The 19,702-nt window shown below is 45.1% G+C and overlaps 1 long non-coding RNA gene across 1 annotated transcript in view; it reads right to left on the bottom strand.

The window, feature by feature from the left end:
• Positions 1 to 234: 234 nt before the first annotated feature.
• Positions 235 to 19,702, bottom strand: part of LOC122483710 — a 51,880-nt gene continuing 32,412 nt past the window's right edge. Inside the window, exon 2 of the long non-coding RNA XR_006297454.1 lies at positions 235 to 323. This is a non-coding gene — a long non-coding RNA (uncharacterized LOC122483710). The remainder of the gene's footprint in view (positions 324 to 19,702) is intronic.

The raw sequence follows: 19,702 nt of genomic DNA, 5'->3' as shown, positions 1-19,702 counted from the left end.
TTCAGATGAGTGTGTTTGCTTTGTGATGTAAGTCTGTTAGCCCAGAAAAATACAGGAAGTAAAACTGAGGGAGAACTACATGAACCTTCCTTACCCTGGGGGCCAAGTGGTGCACAGAGCTGAAGGAAGCCCCCAGCATCAGTGAGGATGGGGCTAGAGGTGATGGGGAGGAGGCAGGCGGCAGGCGATCCAAGATGGTGCTGGTCTCTCTCCTTTGCTGAGTCCTCTGTGCGGATGGGCAGGTCTCAGAGTATTTTTTTTTCGATTATTGGAGGAAAGAATGAGCCCAGTTACATCTGGGCCACCCCAAGATGCCTTAGGTGCTGTAGGGTTCAGAAAATGAGCTGTTAAGAAAATGATAGGCTAAAGCTTCATGTCCTTGCCATCAAGGAAGAAATGAAGGAAGCTGCACCCCATCCCCACAGCCCCCTAAGTAGGGGAAGATGTGGAGAGCTCTGGGGCAGGGTGAGGGGGTGACTTCTTCTTGCTTGCTTAAGAGCGGGCATCATGGGATTCTGGAGAAAGAACAGGAGGCCCTAGCCTTCCTTCCCACGAACAATTGGCCAGAAGGAAGCAGGGACACTCAGCCCCTGGATTTCCCTGCAGGAAACCTGGGCCCTGCTGGGGCCTCCTGCTTCCCCTCCCTCACTGCCCCTGGCTCAGTTCCCGGTGAGCTCTCCGCCTGTTTGAGAAACAGATGCCAGAAAGGGCCAAGTGCACACTCACACAGTGTGTGTGTGTGTGTGTGTGTGTGTGTATGTGTGTGTGTGTGTTCACTTTAACTCGAATGCTTTTAGAAGCAACAACTTTTAGTGGCCCCTGGGTGGCTTAGTCGGTTAAGCGTTTGACTCTTGGTTTCAGCCAAGCTCATGATCTCACAGTTTGTGCGTTTGAGCCCAGCATCGGGCTCCATGCTGATGGTGTGGAGCCTGCTTGGGATTCTCTCTATCCCTCTCTCTCTCTCTCTGCCCCTCGCTTGCTCACTCTCTGTCTCTCAAAATAAATAAATAAACTCGAACAATTAAAAAAAAAGAAAGAACAATTTTTAAAATCTCCGATTCATCAGAGAGGGGCACTGAAGGTACTTTCCTTCCTGTTCACCCTGCATCTACTGTGTACCGATGCTCTGTGTAGCACTGAAAGAGAAAGAAAGAGTCTGCCTCTTAATGTGCTCGGACGGTACTTAATCACTGAAGCTGCTTAAGTACTTTCCTGAACCCCGTTTTTCATCAATGAAGCGGGAACATTGGTAGCTGCCTTGCAGGGTGCTGTGATATTATTAAATTTTAATTCGATGTGAAGGCATCTAGGCCCATATCTGATGCACAGCAATCTCCTTGAGTTCAGCATCTATTACTAGTTTTTAATACATCTCTTATTAATAGTTATCACTTGAGAATACATAGGACAGATCCCAGCTCTCCAAGCTCCTGCTTTCAGCTGTGGCTGTGACGCATACATGGGAAATGATGCTTTAATGACACCAGGAGTATGTCAGAACATTACCAGCCCAGATGGGCACACGGACAGAAGTGCCCGTATGTTCTGTAAAGGAAGAAACCTACGTGATCAGAAGAGCAGGAGCGTGGTGTGCAGAAAGGTGAGGTGCGGAGCTCCAGGCTTTGGGTGTTCTGCCACCTTCTCTGTGCTCTCTGGGTACATATCCCTGGCATCTTTCATAATCGCCTGCCTTACCGGAGAGGCACAACAGTACGATGAAATCTCTTTTCTAGATGAGAAGACTGAGACCCAGAGAAAGCCAAGCAGCCAAGCGCTAATCAGCTTGATTTTGCCAAAGAAGACCATGGAGTGTGGGGTAAAAAGCTGTAAGGTTAAGGAGGCAGGCCTGTCAAACACAACTTCAGGAGGAAACTAAAAGTAATCTGGCAGTTGTCGTAGTAACAACCCGAGCAATAATAACCATGACAACAAACTATTAACAGTTAGTAAGCACTTATTTGTTGTGTCAGGCATCATGGGAAATGCTGTGTATTGACTCATTTGGTTCTCATGGTAACCCTATGAAATAGGTATTATTATTATTATTATTATTATCATCATCATCATTATCATTATTATTATTAACTCTTTCTCCTTTACAGCAGAAAATCAAAGGCTCAGAGAAGTTCAGAAACTTTCCACAAGGTGGCTGGGCCCTCCACAGGCAAGGCCAACTGCAAACCCAGGTCTTTCTACCCCAAAGCTCAAGTGCTGAACCACCATGGCGGCTAACCCCCAGTGCTGCAGAGGCCAGCATGTTCCGAAGTACGTCAGGAAGGGCCACGTAAGAAACATCTAGCCTGCCCTCACTCAGTACCCCTGGTGGCTGGACCCTCCTCTGCTTGACAGGAGATGATGGGTCACAGTGGTTCAGGTACAGATGCTGGAGCTTGGGTGAGCGGGTCCTTTCCACTCTCCACTAGGTGAAGGTTATCGCCTCCCCCATGCCCATGCACTCTTCTCCAGGCTAACCGTGCTCCTCTTCACAGAACTTCCACACCCTGCACCTTTCCCGGCTCTGTCTCCAAGCAATAATCTAGATTGTCCATACCTGCCTTACAACCCAGCATCCCAAACTCAAAAGATAGCCCTGCATGTGACTTGCCTGGTACAAAGAACATTGAGACCGTCTCCTTTATTTATCATAAAATCACATTTTCATTATCCCTTTTCAAACTGCACTAGGTTTAAGAAATTGCAAGTTTGTCTGGAGCTTGCGGTCAACTAAAACCTCTTTGAATCAAATCAAAACTATTCCAAGATGATACGGGCAGAGGCACTCCCGTACAGTTGAAAAATCCAAATGCTTTGTTATGTCATTTTAGGAATCTGAAAAAGAAATTCCAAAAGCAATACATGTGTTCCATTTCAAGTCACACAAAAGAGAACCGAATAAAGAAAAAAATGAATAATTTTCCTGCTCCCCATTTCACCACTTTTCCCTTCAAGGTGACCGGTATTAACAGTTTGGAGCCTATCTTTACAAAACATGTACAGAACATACAAGGGTTCTTTTCAAAAAACCCTTTTCAAAGACCCTGTGTCAAGTGTCAGCAAATCATGGTGAACCGTGACTGCTCTGACTCACTGCCTGCTTTTATAAATAAAGTTTTATTGAAACACAGACAAGCCTATTTGGTTACATATGGTCTACAGCTGCTTTTGCACTGCAATGGCAGAGCCTGAAATATTTGCTATTTGGCCCTTTACAGAAAATGTTTGCCCTTCTCTGCCTTATATACTACACTCCAACCTTTCACTTAAGAAAATGTCATGAACACTTACTTCATAGGTCACAGCATATAGATCTTACATTTTTTTAAAAAGCTATCTAATATTTCATAATGCAGATAAACTTGTTCTATAACTTCATTATTTTGTGCTCTTGTGATATATTAAGAAATATATATTTTGTCTTCCTCCCTGGTTCCTGGCACAGAGCTTCTAAAACCCTTGGGGAGTGCTGGGTGGCTCAGTCGGTTAAGTGTCCAACTTCGTCTCAGATCACGATCTCAAGGTTCATGAGTTGGAGCCCTGCATCGGGCTGTGTGCTGACAGCTCAGAGCCTGGAGCCTGCTTTGGCTTCTGTGTCTCCCACTCTTTCAGCCCCTCCCCGGCTGGAGCACGCTCTCGCTCTCTCTCTCTCTCGCTCGCTCTCTCTCCCCCTTTCTCTCAAAAATGAATAAACATTAAAACATTTTTTTTAATAAATAAATAAAACTCTTGGAATTTCCTGAGTAATGGGCTGAGAGGAGCATTTTTATTATTCATCACAAAGTCTTTTTCTTTTTCTTTTATTTCAGAAAGAGAGAGTGCGCACGAGCTGAGGGAGGGGTTAGAGGGAGAGAGAGAATCTTAAGCAGGCTCACGCTCAGTGAGGAGACCAATGTGGGGCTAAATCCCACAACCCTGGGGTCATGACTGGAGCTGAAATCAAGAGTCAGATGCTCAACTGACTCAGCCACAGAGGCACCCTGGCATTACCTGAGTTTATGCTAATGAGGTGACCCTTAGTGGGCCCCTAGATAATTTCAGGAAGCGGGGGCTGGTTGCCAGAGGAACCAACCCTGTTATTTGAAGCTTGAAACTTTCAACCCTGTTCCCACCCCCAACCCCACCTCCACGGAGGGGAGGGAAGCTGGGGACTGAATTAATCACTGGCAAATGATTCTATCAATTGTGCCTATGTCTAGGAACCTCCATAAAAACCCCATATTAAGGAGCTTGGAGACTATTTGGGCTGGTAAGCACATCCATGCACCCCAAACTCCCAGGAGAGCGATGTACCCCAAACTCCATGGGAACAGAGACTAATGTGTTCAGGATCCCTCCAGACCTGGCCCTAGGCACTTCATCTGGCTGTTCATTTGTAGCCTTTATAATATTGTTTATAATACACTGGTAGCTGCAATTAACATGTTTTCCTGGATTCTGTGAGTCCTTATAGCAAATTATCAAACCTGAAGAGTGTGTCCCGGGAACCCCCAATCCGTAGCCAGATCAGACGGAAGTGTGGGCAAAGTGGTAGGTCAACCATTACTTGTGATTGGCATCTGAAGTGAGGGGGGCAGTCTTTTGGGACCGGGCGCTTACCCTGTGTGATCCGGACTAACTCTGGGTAATTAGTGTCAGGCTTCAATTGCCGTGTAGGGCACCTCGTTGGTGTCCACAGAGCTAGAGAATTGCTTGGTGTGGAAAACCTGCACCTTGGCCAGAAGTAAAATGTGGGTGAAAAGCAGATCACAGCAGTAGCACCATTGGTGAACCCTCAGATTGTGCTCAGATTTCTGCCACTTTGGACAATGCCATAACAAGCACCTATTTTTTTAATCCTTCAGAAGAATCTGGCTATGACAAAGAGATCACTGGGCTCCGGCATGAAACTCCTACTGAGCCAATAAGCCTCTTCCAGCAACAGTTGTAAACAGCCCTGGGGACTGCCAGGCTCCGGGGGGAGGAATTGAACTTTTAGAAGAGAGAGAATGTCTCTAAACAGAAATAATGCCCTGATAGATTCACCTGGACGCTCCCTGCTTTCTGCTGTGCCATAGAACTTCTCCCTGAGCATTAGTCTCTGTCCCCTGATGCAGCCACCCTCCTGCTAAGCCTCCATCACAACCCACGTGTTAGCCCGGGGGACTCCACCGCTCCATCCAGGCAGGCTATTCTGCCACTTGCAGGGTGAGATGTCCCTTTGGAACAGGGCAGAAGAAGTTTGGCTCTGGGGAGAGAGTTGCCTTTGATCCTAGAAATGGAGGGAATACACACAGATCACTTGTTCCTAATTTTGGGGGGAGGTTGTAGACTCCCTCAAGCTAGAGATTCATCCCCTCCCCACCCCTGGAAAAACCTGTGTGTCTTTCTGTATAAATCCGGCAAAAATTCAGAGTATGCACAGAATTCCTGAAGATGCTGTCCACGGCACACAATGCCTAGGTTAACAACCCCGGCCCCAGGTACATTGCACTCCATTTCTTACTGACGCTTACCCACCCCTTGTCATCAGTTTGACACAGCAAATTTCTCTGTGATTCATTAACTCTTCCTTCCTTGCATCACTGACCTTGTGCCTGCTGTTCCAAAGGCTGGCGGTCACGTGCCTCCTTCTTCCTCTGGCTATCCTGTTGGGCAAGATAAACTCACTTCCCAGCCTGCAGGCACCTCTTGCCTGGCGTGAAATGCCCACTGACCAGCTCCACTGACAAGAACCATTCTTCATGCTGCTGCTCCCACCCTGACCTGCTTTCCTAGCCTTCCGTGCAAGCCTATGTCTCAGAAAGAGCCTTTTCCCTCCAGCCCTTTGCCATCTGTATCAATCTTCTGGAACATTCCTGAAAGCTGCAAATCTTTCAAGTAAACTAGATTTTCCTTTCTGGCTCTTGCTTGTAAATTTGGTGGCTTTGTTGTTCCTAAATTTAACAAAGGAAGTTTGGCGACAAATGCCACACAAATGTCAAATTCATGGCCAAGGAGACTCTCCGCTGGTATTTGTTTGTGCTGCCCCCTACTGGTTAGAAAAGTAGTACTAAATAAACCTGATGGCCGGTTAGTCGTTCTTAGCCAAAATGCTCACCATTTTACCTTGATTTTTAAACTGAGTCTTAGAAAGTAATCCTTATTTACAAAGGCAAAGTGTGCTATTTTAATGCCTCGTAATGTCCATTAAACATTCTTGCCCTTTAACCCAGAAATTTCCTTCCCAGGAATCTGCTCCCCCGCCAAGACATAGTAAGAAATGTAAATGAGAGATTATCTCCGTAGATGGCCATCTTGCCCTTGATGGTGTAAAAAATCAGAACAAAGTTACATGTCTGACAACGGGTGATGTGACACAGTCATAGGATGGGATATTGTGGTTGCCTTAAAAATGACTTGAATGACTAATTGTTAATGATATGAAGAAATATTTAGAACATGTTAAGTATGCAGGACGCAAAACTATGAGCACTGTACAATCTCAACTAAATGTGCATAAGTGGTACAATTAGCTATCTTTCACATTCGTATGCTTCCCAATATTCCTGTGAGCGGGTGATATGTGTAAAATCGAGAAAAAATCATAAATCTTATTTTTGCGTGGTGGAAAGCACACAGGCTTTTGAATCAAATGACCCGATTTATATCTGACTCTGTGTCCTTAGCCGAGTGACTCAATCTCTGTAGACCTGTTCCCTCAGCAGTAAGTGGAGGTCATGACGGTGCCTGTGTCGCAGAATTTTTGTAAAACTTGAACGTGCATTGCAAACCTTCCTAAACAATCATTGTCTTCCCTTCGTGCCACCCATATGTTTGTTTACCTTTGCACAATTAGCCACTTCTAGAAGTTCAAATCCTCTTTCCTTTGTCTTATCATCTCCCCATAGCTTACCACCCTTTTTAAAAATGGTATGTGAAGGGACACCTGGTTGGCTTGGTTGAGTGAGCATCTGACTCTTGATTTCAGCTCAGGTCATGATCCCTGGGTTGTGCGATCATCCATGGAGCCTCCTTAAGATCCTTTCTCTCTCTCTCTCTCTCTCTCTCTCTCTCTCTCTCTCTCTCCCTCTACTCCTCTCTCCTGCCCATGTTCTCTCTCTCTCTTAAAAAAAGGGGGGGTATATAAGCTCCTACGCTTAACCACTTTTTGGGGTTTTCATTCTTTTCTGTGAGTCCTCACACCCCTGTGCATACAAAATAAACCCTTTTTTCCTGTTAATCTGTCTTTTGTCAGTTTAATTCACAGTCCCCAGATAATAAACCTAATAAGATAGAGGAAAATATTGTCCTCCCCTACACCACCCGCATTTGCTAACCTCTTAGTAGTGGCAGGAGTAACGTGGCTCCTGCAACCTGTGCTATGTGCCCAGTTGAAGTCTCTCTTTGTTGTCCCTTTTGGCTGTTCAGACCACCCACCACCTTGCATGTGTTAAAAGATAAAGTGGGGCCTATTACAAATTTTAAGAGTTTATTTGAGCAAAATCAACTCAACTCAGCCAGCATCTAATCTAGCAGATAGAAAAGGGTTCCAAGGAGCTATATGAAATGGAGAAACTTTTATAGGCAGAAGGAAGCAGGACTACAGAAATTACACTAGGCCAAAAAAAAAAAAAAAGTGGATTGGTTATTGCAAGGTTACTTTCCTTTAGGAGATTTCAGGGGTCTGTCAGGCAGAGCACTAGTACTGACCAGGAGATCCCCGATTGACTCGTTTAGGATTCCATTTCTGGGTAGAGCTGAAACTATAATAAGTTAAGTCTTGGTTTGGTCATGGGGGAGGCAGTTGGCCTAAGAAACTCCATTTTGGGCCGGCTGTCTTGTTTTTTGGTTTTTGGTTTTTTTTTTTAAATGTTTATTTATTTTTGAGACAGAGAAAGACAGAGCATGAGCAGGGGAGGGGCAGAGAGAGAGGGAGACACAGAATGGGAAGCAGGCTCCAGGCTCTGAGCTGTCAGCACGGAGCCCGACACGGGGCTCGAACTCACAGACTGTGAGATCGTGACCTGAGCTGAAGTCGGACGCTTAACCGACTGAGCCACCCAGGCGCCCCTCTTGTTTTTAATATTTGAAAGGGGCTTTCAAATATTCGAAAGAGGCAGGATTGTGGAACTCTTACAGTCCATCTCAAGCAACCAAGAAATTCTTGAAATAGATAGAGGATCCTGTAGGGGTCAAGACTTGAATTCTTATATTCTTATATACTTTTCGCACAAAGGCAGGGGATCTCGAATAACACTCACTGATAATAACTGAGAGCCCCTTTCTAACATCCATTGTACGTGTTGCTAACTTCACCCGTGAAAACCCACTTCTGACACTTAGCTTGTAAATTGGCAAAATAAATAAATAATAAATAAATAAATAAATAAATAAATAAATAAATAAATAAATTTGGCGTTTCTCAGAGGTAAACATAACTGAAGCACTTAAAATGACCCCTTCGGGAATTAGACTTTTCTCACCCAACACGAGCTGACCACTCTTGGAGCAAGGATGCCTGATCAGAGGCATCTGCCTCTGGGGTGCTGCCCTGGGGTGTCACTTCAGATAATATACATAAGTATCACACGGTCTATGCTGAAGTGATGCAGAATAAATCACAGACATAACACCTGTAAAGCGATACTGATAGTCCCTGACACATGTAAGCACACAACACTTACTGACTATTAAATCTGGAATAAAAATTCTAGTTAACACCATATTCTGAATTTTGCATTTTCTACATGTACTCCCTTATAGATTTTGAACAAGGTGCTCCATTTTTCCTTCCTTCCTTCCTTCCTTCTTTACTTTCTTTTCTTTTCTTTCTTTCTTTCTTTCTTTCTTTCTTTCTTTCTTTCTTTCTTTCTTTCTTCTTTCTTTTCTTTTAATGAATTCGTAGTCCCCCATTGCTTTCTGAAGCATGGCCATGTTTAATGGGGAGGTAAGGCTGTATGGTAAGGGTCTCCAGTCAGAACACTGAAAGAGTCGATGCTGCACCCAAGGTTCCCAGGCAGAAAGTTTATTCCCCACCCCACCCCCACTCCTTCCAGATCTCACTGCACCTCAGGAATCTCATAAAAAGGCCTCCTTTGGTATTCTGAGAGCTCTCCATTCAGGGCGGTTTTATCAGAGAAATTAAACCAGAAAGCATTCAGCTCAGATAACAGGATTAATTAACATTCTTCTCATTCTGCAAACAACCCATCTGGGAGTTAAGAGTGCCACTGCAGTCTTACTGAGGTAGGACAGGGGCAGTCTTGGAGCTGCAGGAAGCTGGCCTGGTCGGGGATTTCCTGAGGTTGGCTCTGTGGCCGCCTAGGCTTTTCTAGGAATGGTGTGTTATAGCACAACTCCCCTTTGTTCTCATGGGGCCATTTTTTTCCTCCTGTCCATCCCCCCAGGTTTTCAGCTTTGTATTTCCAGGTTGGTTGGTAGGCTGAACCTGGCCCTCCGTGAGAACAATCTCAGTAATGGCAGGAGCTAACATTTGTGGTGCCTTCCCTGTGGTCCGCACAAGGCTGAGAACTTGCAATTCGTGAACTCCAACGGCCTTCCTGAGGGCGTGGCCTCAGCTCTCACCGCCTGCCCACCTTGAGTCTGTGGCACCCTCCCAAAAGATGTGCCTTATCGAGGATTCACGGGCGATGGTCTTTCCACTGAAGACCTCAGGCGAAGAGGGGCACGCGGTCTTGGAATCACCGTGCACACCGCCAGTAGTAACTTAGACGATTTTCCATTCTCTTTCTCCTCCCACCTCCACCCCACCCCCAAATTTCTTTCCTCTTCCAGTTGTCTCTTTATTTCTCCTCTTTCTCTTCCCCACCTTCAGCCTCTGTAATTCCCTCGATTTTCCAGAGCCGTTAAGCACTAGCGCTCGCCCTGCAAAGCCCCACTGGCATCGCAGCTCACAAAGCCACTCAGTCCCCACAGCCCAAGGGCTGAGCCTCCAGCCCTTCCCTTGTGTGTGTGTATGGGGGGTTGGGGGCATCTCAGCCGCATTAGCTGGTACAATCTTCACAACATTCTAGAGAGGTAAGAACTCAGGAGTGTTATCGTCCCCATTTACACAGCAAGAAACAGGCTCAGAGGTGAACTTGCCCACGTCAGTTGTCCGGAGCCATGAGTGGTCTTCAAGGCTCTGTTCGCTGTGATCACATGTCCCAGTGAACCCCGCGAGGCCTGTGTTCTTTACCTTCTAGAGCACTACGGACCTTCGGTCACTCTAACTGCGCCACAGGCTTAGCCATCTCTGCATCCACAGCACCTGGCACACAGAAGTGCTCAACGAACAGCTGCAGAGATGCTCGTCCCTGGTGGGTCGAACCAGCCACACTCCGCCTGCCTCTGCCTCAGAGCCCTTGGAAAGGGCTGAGTTTCTGGAGGCCGACAGGCAGGTAGGTAACCTGCCGCCCGCAATTCCTGTCTGCGCCGTAGGCTCCATTCACCTTCCTGAGGACTCCCTCCGAAGCCCAGGGGGGCTCAGGCAGGCTGGGATGCCACAGAGGACACCAGCGTGCAGGCCAAGATGCTTGCTCAGGCCGGCATCAGATTCCATCGGCCCCCACCCCCCTGGGAGCGGCGGGACTGCTATGGATTACACTTGTTTCTGGGCTAACGTTTCAAGTGACAGTTGGACGGAGGCTTCATAGGAGCAATTAACTCTATTTTCCCAGAGGGATGGAATCGGAGATCAGGAGAGCCGTCCACCACACCCGGCTCGGAGATGGCCTCGAAGACCCCCCAGGTACTCACCTGGCTTCCTTTCACTGCCCTGATTTCCTCCGGTGCAGGCCCAACTTCGTTCAGAGCCTTTCCCTGCTTGCCTGCTATTCCTATAGGACATCAGCTCTGTGGGTTTGTGTTTCCAGTGTGTCAGCGTGAGGCTGCATGAGGGACAGGGACCAGTCCCCTCTTGCTTTCCTCTCCCTTCAGAGCAGGGCCACAAATCCCCATGCTAGGTGGAGGGATGGCAGTGGAGGGCTTAAAGGCAAAGACTGGAGCCAGAATGCCTGGGTGAGTCCCAGCCCTTCCACTGCTATTAGTGTGGGCCTTAATGGCCTCATCTACAAAGGGGGCACCGTAGCAGCCCCTCTTCCCAAGGTGACGGAGGTGATGGGAAGTACAGGACTTAATGCAGCATCTGACGGGGAGTGTGTATGGGCCCGCGCTTCGAGTGGGTAGCATTATTCGCGGCAGACTGGAAAGAAACGTCAATCTGGTTGTTGGTGCCCGGGTAACAGGGAGGAGAACACTGTGCCAGCTCAGAAGACACAGCCTTCATTGAACCTGGCAGCCCAGGCCCGTGGGCATGCAGACACCGTGTGTCCAGAAACTGGAAGCAGTTTTTCCAAAGAAGCCAAACATCCAGTTTTGCATGATGTCTCCTAATTTGTAAATGCTGATGACAGATGTGAAAAGCATTATTAAACACTAGGCTGCGCAAAACACAACCAGTCAGTGGGCCTGATTCAGCTGGAGGCTTCCAGACTCCAGCCTCTACTCACTTATGTCCTGTCAAGGCAGAAGGGGTGATAGCAAAGCAACTTAGGGACCATGAGACATAAAAGTGAGGAATCGTTTTTATTGTGTACAGTGTAGGATTTGATCATCAAAAGGGAAGAGAGGGGACCTGCGGTGGGCAGCTAAGACTCCAAAGGGGAGTGGTAGGATTCCCAGCCTGGGGGACCCTCCTCAGGGAAAGGGCATTCCAACCTAGGGAAGTTTCTGGTTGGGACAAGGCGACAGGTAAATACCCAAATTGTGGATGAGTATTTAAAATAATGCCACAAGGGGCGCCTGGGTGGCTCAGTCGGTTGAGCATCTGACTTCAGCTCAGGTCATGATCTCACGGTCCGTGAGTTCGAGCCTCGCGTCGGGCTCCGTGCTGACAGCTCAGAGGCTGGAGCCTGCTTCAGATTTGGTGTCTCCCTCTCTGTCTGCCCCTCCCCCACTCACGCTCTGTCTCTCTCTATCAAAAAATGAATAAACATTAAAAAAAATTAAAATATTGCCACAAAATCTTCAAATCATGAGATAACCCTTACTTTCTAGCTATCTTCTTAACAGAATTGACTAAGAGCCTGGGCTCTGGAATTAAGCAGCCTTAATTAAATCCTAGCTCCACCCCTTCCGAGCTGTGTGACTTTAAATAAGCAATGTAACCTCTCTGGGCTTCATTTTTATTTGTAAAAGTTAACAGTGTCTGTCTCATAGCTGTTGTAATAAAGAAATGAAATGAATACATGTGAAAGGCTAGCATCGTGCCTTTTATTGAGTAATTATCATTACTCAATAATACTTTTTTGAACATAAGCAATAATCATTTAAAGAAATGTCAGCTCTTATCACTCAACAACACAACAGAAATTTGCCAAGTACTTAACGTGTGCAAGTTTTAATTTTTTTTTTCAGGTTATTTTAAAATTCTTTTAGTAATCTCTACACCCAAGGCGGGGCTTGAACTCACAACCCAGAAGTCAAGAGTCACACGTTCCTCCGACTGAGCCAGCCAGGAGCCCCTATATTTGCACGTTTTTAAATAAGACTTCAGGGAAGTCTCAGGGCTTGGCAGAGAAGCCCCATCTCTTATTCACCACTAACTCCCCAACACTGAGCACAGTGCTTGAATGTGAGGTAAGAGGCCAATGAATGTTCATTGTGTGAGGGGCTCCTGTCCTCGAAGAATCTAGAATGAGGGATGCTGGCGGGAGACAGGACCTAAAGGTGTAAAAAATCAACAACGAAATACTTATGCCGTTCAAGTCACCAAAAGCAGAGCCATCTGAAGTAGAAGAGTGTGGATACCTGAACAATTCAAATACATAGTCATTGCTGAAAGAGTTCAGCTTCAAAAGAAACCATCTCAGATTCAAGCAGAAAGGGGGAAGTCTCAGGGCAACAAAGGTGTGGCTTGGAGATGACGCAAGAGGCATTCCAAGAGGGCTGAGTAAACAGAGACAGGGCGACAAAGTACTAGGTGTGTTTCACAGACAGTGAGCAAAGGAATTTGATGGGGACAGGGTGTTCCGCACAGCTAGTAGGTGAAGGAAATCTGGAAAACTGGGTTGATACTTGATTGAAAAAGCCTTTCAATGCCAGGCTAAGGTGGAGATTACCAGATCTCTTTCCTTCTTCCTTTTTAATAAAACATCTAATTTATTTGCTCAGGATGCACGATACTCCTCAGCCTTCCTGGTAGCTGGATTGAAACCATGTGACTAAGTTCTGATTTCGTTAAGACCGGTGGGACCTAAGGGTGAGTCCTACGTGCAAATTCTGGAGTGTGGACACAATGGTTGGAGCCTTAGCAGACGTCTTAGATCATGAGACTGACTGCTAAGGCTGATGGAAGGGGGAGGAAGGAGCTAAGGTCCCTGATGACTCTACCAGTTTCATACATAATGGTTACACAAGAGAGAAATAAACTGTACTATTTAAGCCACTGTTATTTAGGGTCTATTTTAGTATGCAGCAGACCTAATTCTAGCTGACACACAAGCCAAAGACCTCATACTTTATCCTGGGATATCAGACAAATATTGGAAGTTTATGAGCTGGTAAGTAACAAAATGAATATGTAAGTATCATCTATACATGTATGATGTATTGCCTTATGTAGTTACGGAGGTTGAGAAATCCCAGTATTTCTAATCAGCAAGCTGGAAAACTGGGAAAGCCAATGGTACGGTTCCGGCGTGAGTCTGAAGTAAGAGAAGATGAATGTCCTGGCCCAAAGACAGTCAGGCAGAGAGAGCAGGTTCTCTCTAACTCAGCCCTTTTTTGTTCTATTCAGGCCTTTGACTGATTGGATGAGGCCCGCTCACATTCAGGAAGGCAATCGGCTTTACTCAGTCTACCAATTCCAATGTTAATTTCATCCAAAAAACACCATCACTGACACATACAGACTAGTGTTGGCCCAAATATCCAGGGACCCAGTGGCCCAGTCAAGTTGATGCCCAAAATCATCAACCATCACAAGTGAGCATGTTCTGAAAGCTGTTTAGAGGGAAAATCATCTTAAGAAGTGGATGATAAAAAAGTTAAAAATAAGGGTGCCTGGGTGGCTCCGTCAGTTGAGCGTCTAATTCTTGATTTCAACTCAGGTCATGATCTCATAGTTTGCAAATTCCAGGTCTGCATCCGGCTCTGTGTAGACTGCTTAAGATTCTGTCTCTGCCCCTCACCTGCTCGGGCTCTCTCTCTCAAAATAAATAAATAAATTTTAAGAAAGTTAAGAATACACATCCTTCTTGATTGGTCTAACTAAAATTGACAAGGTTGGTGGCTCAGACTGGACCAGAGAATATCCAATAATCTAATATAATATTTAAAAAAGAAGAGTTCCTGAGTTAAGCTGCCTAAGATCAGATCCTCGCTCCTTCAGTTACCAGCTCTGCAACCTTGGCCAAGATACTGAACACGTCGGGGGCACCTGGGTAGCTCAGTCGGTTGAGCTTCTGACTTTGGCTCAGGTCATGATATCACGGTCGGTGGGTTCGAGCCCTTTATCAGGCTCTGTGCTGACAGCTCGGAGCCTGGAGCCTGTTTCAGACTCTGTCTCTCTCTCTCTCTCTCTCTCTCACTGTCCCTCCCCCCTCGCACTCTGTCTCTCTTAAAAATAAATAGACATTAGAAAAGAAATTTTTTTACAGATACTGAACACCTCAGTGCCTGAATTTTTTCTTCCTCTGTATGACAATGGGGATAATGGTTTATGTGCTAGAGGTGCACATGAAATCGCTCATTCATTCACAGATGTTTGCTTTATTATACCTGTTATGTGCCTCACACTGTGCCAGGCGTTGGGCACACAGAGGTGGACAGAACCTTTAAGAATGGAGTTGCCTAGCTGGTAAGACAGTAAGTCAGTGATGAAAGGAGGCCACTCCTGCAGTGATCACTGCTCCGTGGCTTAGAAAAGTATGGTACATAGTAAACGGCCGTGACCTGCAAGAGGTGTTACGTGGGAAGCAAATGAACATTTTTAGTTGTTGTCATAGCCAAACACGGATAACACAGCTGAGAGAAATACGTGTTTTTCTGTTGAGGATGACATCTGTTCATTTAACAAACACCCTTTGAGAACCTACCGGGCACTGTATTAGCCAATGAGGGGATACAGCAAAGAGCCAAACAGAAAAATCCCTTTAAGTTTGGAAAATAGAATCCATCTTATTAAGTACGCAAGGCCTGGCTGGCAGGCAGATACGGCAAAAATGGTCACAGAGGTACAAAACGAGACACGCCTGGGACGCACTGGGTCCGAGGTAGCTCATGTAGCACCCCCCGGAAGGCGTTTCCAGACTGGCGTTTGCACCAAGAAGCACATGGCCACGTCCCCAGCTCCCAGCTCCCTGCGCATCCTCTGTTTGTATCTCAAGTCTTCTGGTTATTCTTTGACTATGTTTTGGGGTGTATGCAAGATTAAGGCAGAGCATTTCCACTTCAAAATTATAAGAAAATCCACTAATTGGATTAACTGTGGGAAAACTTTGTGAATCAAGGGAACTTTGAATCAGAAAACATTTGTGAGGAAAGTGATTTTCACTTTTGCTTATTATACAGTTGGCTGACCACAGTTGCACTACAAAGAACCTGTTTTTCTGAATCTATTAATATCTAATATCCTATAATTATGCTGTCAAGGCTCCCACTGAAGCAGACCATACTGTATCTGCATTCTAAATAAATACCACGTACTTGAGAATACTTTGTCCCTCAAGTGGGTCAACAGAGCCTCACCTCCCCAGTTAAAGGAACAATGTAAATATATGACAGCATGTATTGCTGCCCTCCCCCAAGCCCTCTGCCCACCACCCCTGTTCCTACCCTCAGTTCCAATTCCCCCGAACTCCCACCCCTACCCCAGGAGACGGGAGGTAATGAACTGTACAGTAACTTTTATTTCCACAAACTTTACTCATTTCACATCACCTCCCCCATACACATACCCCCTGCCACCCAAGCAGACATTTATGGAAAGATCTCCCCTCAACACATCGATGGCGACTCAAGTGATCATTTAGGGTGGACGTACAGAGCAAACGACCGAAGAAAATACTATTAAGCCTTTTCAAATCGACACCTAACAAAGGTAATCAGGGCTCAGTGAAACTACAAAACTTCTCCTCAGGGACTTCACTTCGAGCAACAGCACTGGATAAAGTGCATTCATTCATTCGTTTACACACTCGGTAAAAGTGTATTTAGCTCGCTCAGCCTTGTTAGGTACTCATATACAGAGGTGAACAGAAAGGAGCTCACAGTCTAGCGTGTGCGAAAGGTTGTGATCATGTTGTCACACAAATATAAAATTACAAACCTTGAGAGGCACCATCTAGGAAAGGTAAGTGTAAAACAAATGAGGAATTTGCCCTAAGCTGAGGAGTCAGGATGAACCAGAGCTGAAGGATACGGTGGTTCACTAGGCAAAGAGTGAGGGTAACGTGTTCCAAGCGGAGGGAAACAGTGAATGAAGCCCTGCTGATGTGCTAGAGGGGCTAAAGGCAGTAAATACTGGCCGGAGCTCCTCAACCAAAGAGAGTAAGGTCGAAAGTTGGCAGGGACCAGATCAGGCTGGTTTAGGGAGGCCGTGCAAGGAGTTTGGCCTTTATTCTGAGGCCAGTGGAAAGTCACTGCAGAGCTTTAAGCAGAGAGGGTACTATGATCAGATGCACATTTTGAAGACAAGATACAAACAAGCAGCTGCGTAAGATACTAAGTCCACTAACTGTCCCTTTATTTCTATTTTCCCCTTCCTCTATATACATGTGACCGTCTGAGATAAAGACTACATTTCCCAGCCTCCTTTGTAACTAGGTATGTCCATGTGACTAAATTATGGCCAATGGTATATAAGCTGAGTTGTCAGCGGGGAGGAGCTTCTAAGACCCTCTTTTAAGAGACAAGCTGCACATGCTCTTTGCCCTCCTCTTTGTCCCTTCCTCCATCCTGCAGCCGGGAAACCAGATGCTGCCATCTTGGACATGAGGAAGAAGCCATGCATGGAGGGGTAATGAGATAAAGGATCCCAGGTTCCTGACATGGTGGAGAGCTTACCAGTCTCAGACTGCTCCTTTGACTTTTTAATTTATCGAGGTCTAACTTACATACAGTTTTTATATACAAAAAATTCCTCCATCCATTTGAAGCATACAATTTGGTATATCTGACATTTGTATACATTCGTGTAATGACTAAGATTGAGAATATTTCTATTATGCCCAAAAGATTTTTCCATGCCCCTTGGCAGTTCACCCTTCCCTGTACTCCCAATATGAGACAACCACTGACCGATCTGCTTTCTGCCACTATAGACTAGTTTTCATTTTCTAGAACTTTATATAATGAAATCATAGAGTACGTACCCTTTTTTTGTCTGACTTCTTTCATTCAGCATGATTATTTTGGGATTCATCCAATTCCTTCCTTTTTACTGCTGAGTAGTATTCTATTGAATGGATGTAACGGTTTGTTTAATCCATTGACCAGCGGATGGACATTTGGGTTGTTTACTGTTTGGGGCTATTGTGCACAGAGCTGGTATGGACATCTATGTTTAAATCTTTGTGCAGGCATATAATTCGCTTCTCTGGGTAAATAGCTAGCCGTGGAATGGCTGCATCATATGGTAGATGTCTGTTTAGCAATGTGAGAAACAGCCAATTTTTCAAAGTGGGGATAGTATTTTATATTCCCACGAGCAGTGAATGGGAAGGTCACTTTTAAAATTTTTAGATATTCTAATGGGTGTGCAGTGGGCTACATAAATTTCTATGTGGGAAAAGCAATCACCATCGTAATTGAATTTAAACCATGTTATTTTGGATTTTCTGTCACTCCAAGCTAAAGCTACCACTATGGAATACAGAAAGCAAGAATGGAAGGAGAAAGAGAAGCCAGGAGACTCCTTGTGGTGTAGATAAGACATGGTGGTGGACCAAAGTCGGGGAGTCAGGGGGGATGGAGAAAAACGGATGGATTGAGGAGGTAATTAGGAAATAATGGATTTAGGCTCAGAAAATTAGGCATGGAGGGGGTGTCTGGGTGGCTCAGTTGGTTAAGCGTCCAATTCTTGATGTTGGCTCAGGTCACAATCTCACGGCTTCACAGGTTCGAGCCCCACATCAGGCTCTGCACTGGCAGTGTGGAGCCTTCTTGGAACTCTCTCTCTCCTTCTCTCTCTTCCCCTCTCCCAATTGCGCTCTCTCAAATAAATAAATTTAAGAAAAATAAAGACAATTTGGTATGGATTAGGTATGGAGGGTTAAGAAAATCACTTGGGTTACACAGCAGAGGAGCTGGGTCTCAGACCCAGGCTCATTTAAAGCCAGAGGATATTGTCAACCACTTCTCTCTTTGCTCACTAGATGTCAAGGTCATATGGAGGAGAACCAGCAACTGCTCCAGCTTCCACTGGGGCAAATCTCTGGTTTTGGGTGGTTGAGTTGTGCCTGTGTTTTGGTGCAGAGGAGAATGTTTTGGACAGGAGGAAGGAGGAGGATGTAAAAATGCTGATGTTGGCATTCATGAAGATTTTCAGTCATACTGGTACTATTTTTGTTAATACTTATAAAATTACTATTATTAATATTTATTTCTGTGGGTATCTCATCCTTTAACTCCAATTTCAGGAATAGCAAGAAATCAGAGGATTCAAATACATATAATCCCATGTGAAGCCAAAAACTAAACCAAAAGCTTTGGGTAGATAATTTGTATTTCATTCTTATAATAATCCTGTGTTTTTTCTGCATTTTACAGATAAGGGAAACTATGACTCAGAGAGATTAAGAAACCTGCCCAAGGTCACACAGCATGTAAGAAGGGATGCTTCCTATGTTTTGGAACTTCACTTCCAAAGCAGAAGGATTATAAAGGAGGGTCTGTTGGGATTAAGATGGGTGAGGAAGAGCACAAGAGATTAAATAAGGACAGTGAAATGGTGATTAGCGAAGCTGGGCAATAGGGATGTGGAGGTTCACAGTACTTTCCTACTTTTGCGAGTATGAGATTTCAAATAAGTAAAATAAGACAGTACACATCATTGCTGGTGGTGTAAATTAATACATTTTTTTTTGGAAAGCAATTTGGAATTCACATCAAAAGTACTAAAGATGTTTACCTCTGAAAAAAAAAGTCTCATCATTTTGGCCGACTTCAACAATGGGCTCATGGGAAGGCATCCTAGGAAAATAATCCCCGATATATGTCAAGACCACTAAGAGGATATGCATTCTAGAGGGGGTTATAATGTCAGAACATGGAAAGCGATCAGAATGAATATCAATAAAAAAGGAGTTAAAAAACTAAAAATAATAAAAAATTAAAAATGAGGTAAACAAATCATGGCAAAGGAATGTGTTGGTGTATTACGCCTTCTTGAAAAAAGCTGCTGCTGGAGAATACTTACTGATATAAAAAAAAAATGTTTCTTAATAGGTTAAATAAAAGTAACAAAACAATTGGTACCCTATAATCAGATTTTTCCTTGATTTAAAAGAGAACGGATGGGGCACTTGGGTGGCTTAGTTAGTTGAGTGACTGACTCTTGATTTCAGCTCAGGTTATGATTTCACAGTTCATGAGTTTGAGCCCCACATTGGGCTCTGTGCTGACAGCATGGAGCCTGCTTGGGATTCTTTCTTTCTCTCTCTTTCTTCCTTTCTTTCTTTCTTTCTTTTGCTTTCTTTCTGTCTTTCTTTCTTTCTTTCTTTCTTTCTTTTGCTTTCTTTCTTTC

This window comes from Prionailurus bengalensis, chromosome D1 (genome assembly GCF_016509475.1).
Source record: "Prionailurus bengalensis isolate Pbe53 chromosome D1, Fcat_Pben_1.1_paternal_pri, whole genome shotgun sequence".
In the NCBI taxonomy this organism is placed as follows: domain Eukaryota; kingdom Metazoa; phylum Chordata; class Mammalia; order Carnivora; family Felidae; genus Prionailurus; species Prionailurus bengalensis.
Note: the sequence above shows the minus strand (reverse complement) of the source record. Positions and strands in the feature narration are given on the sequence as shown.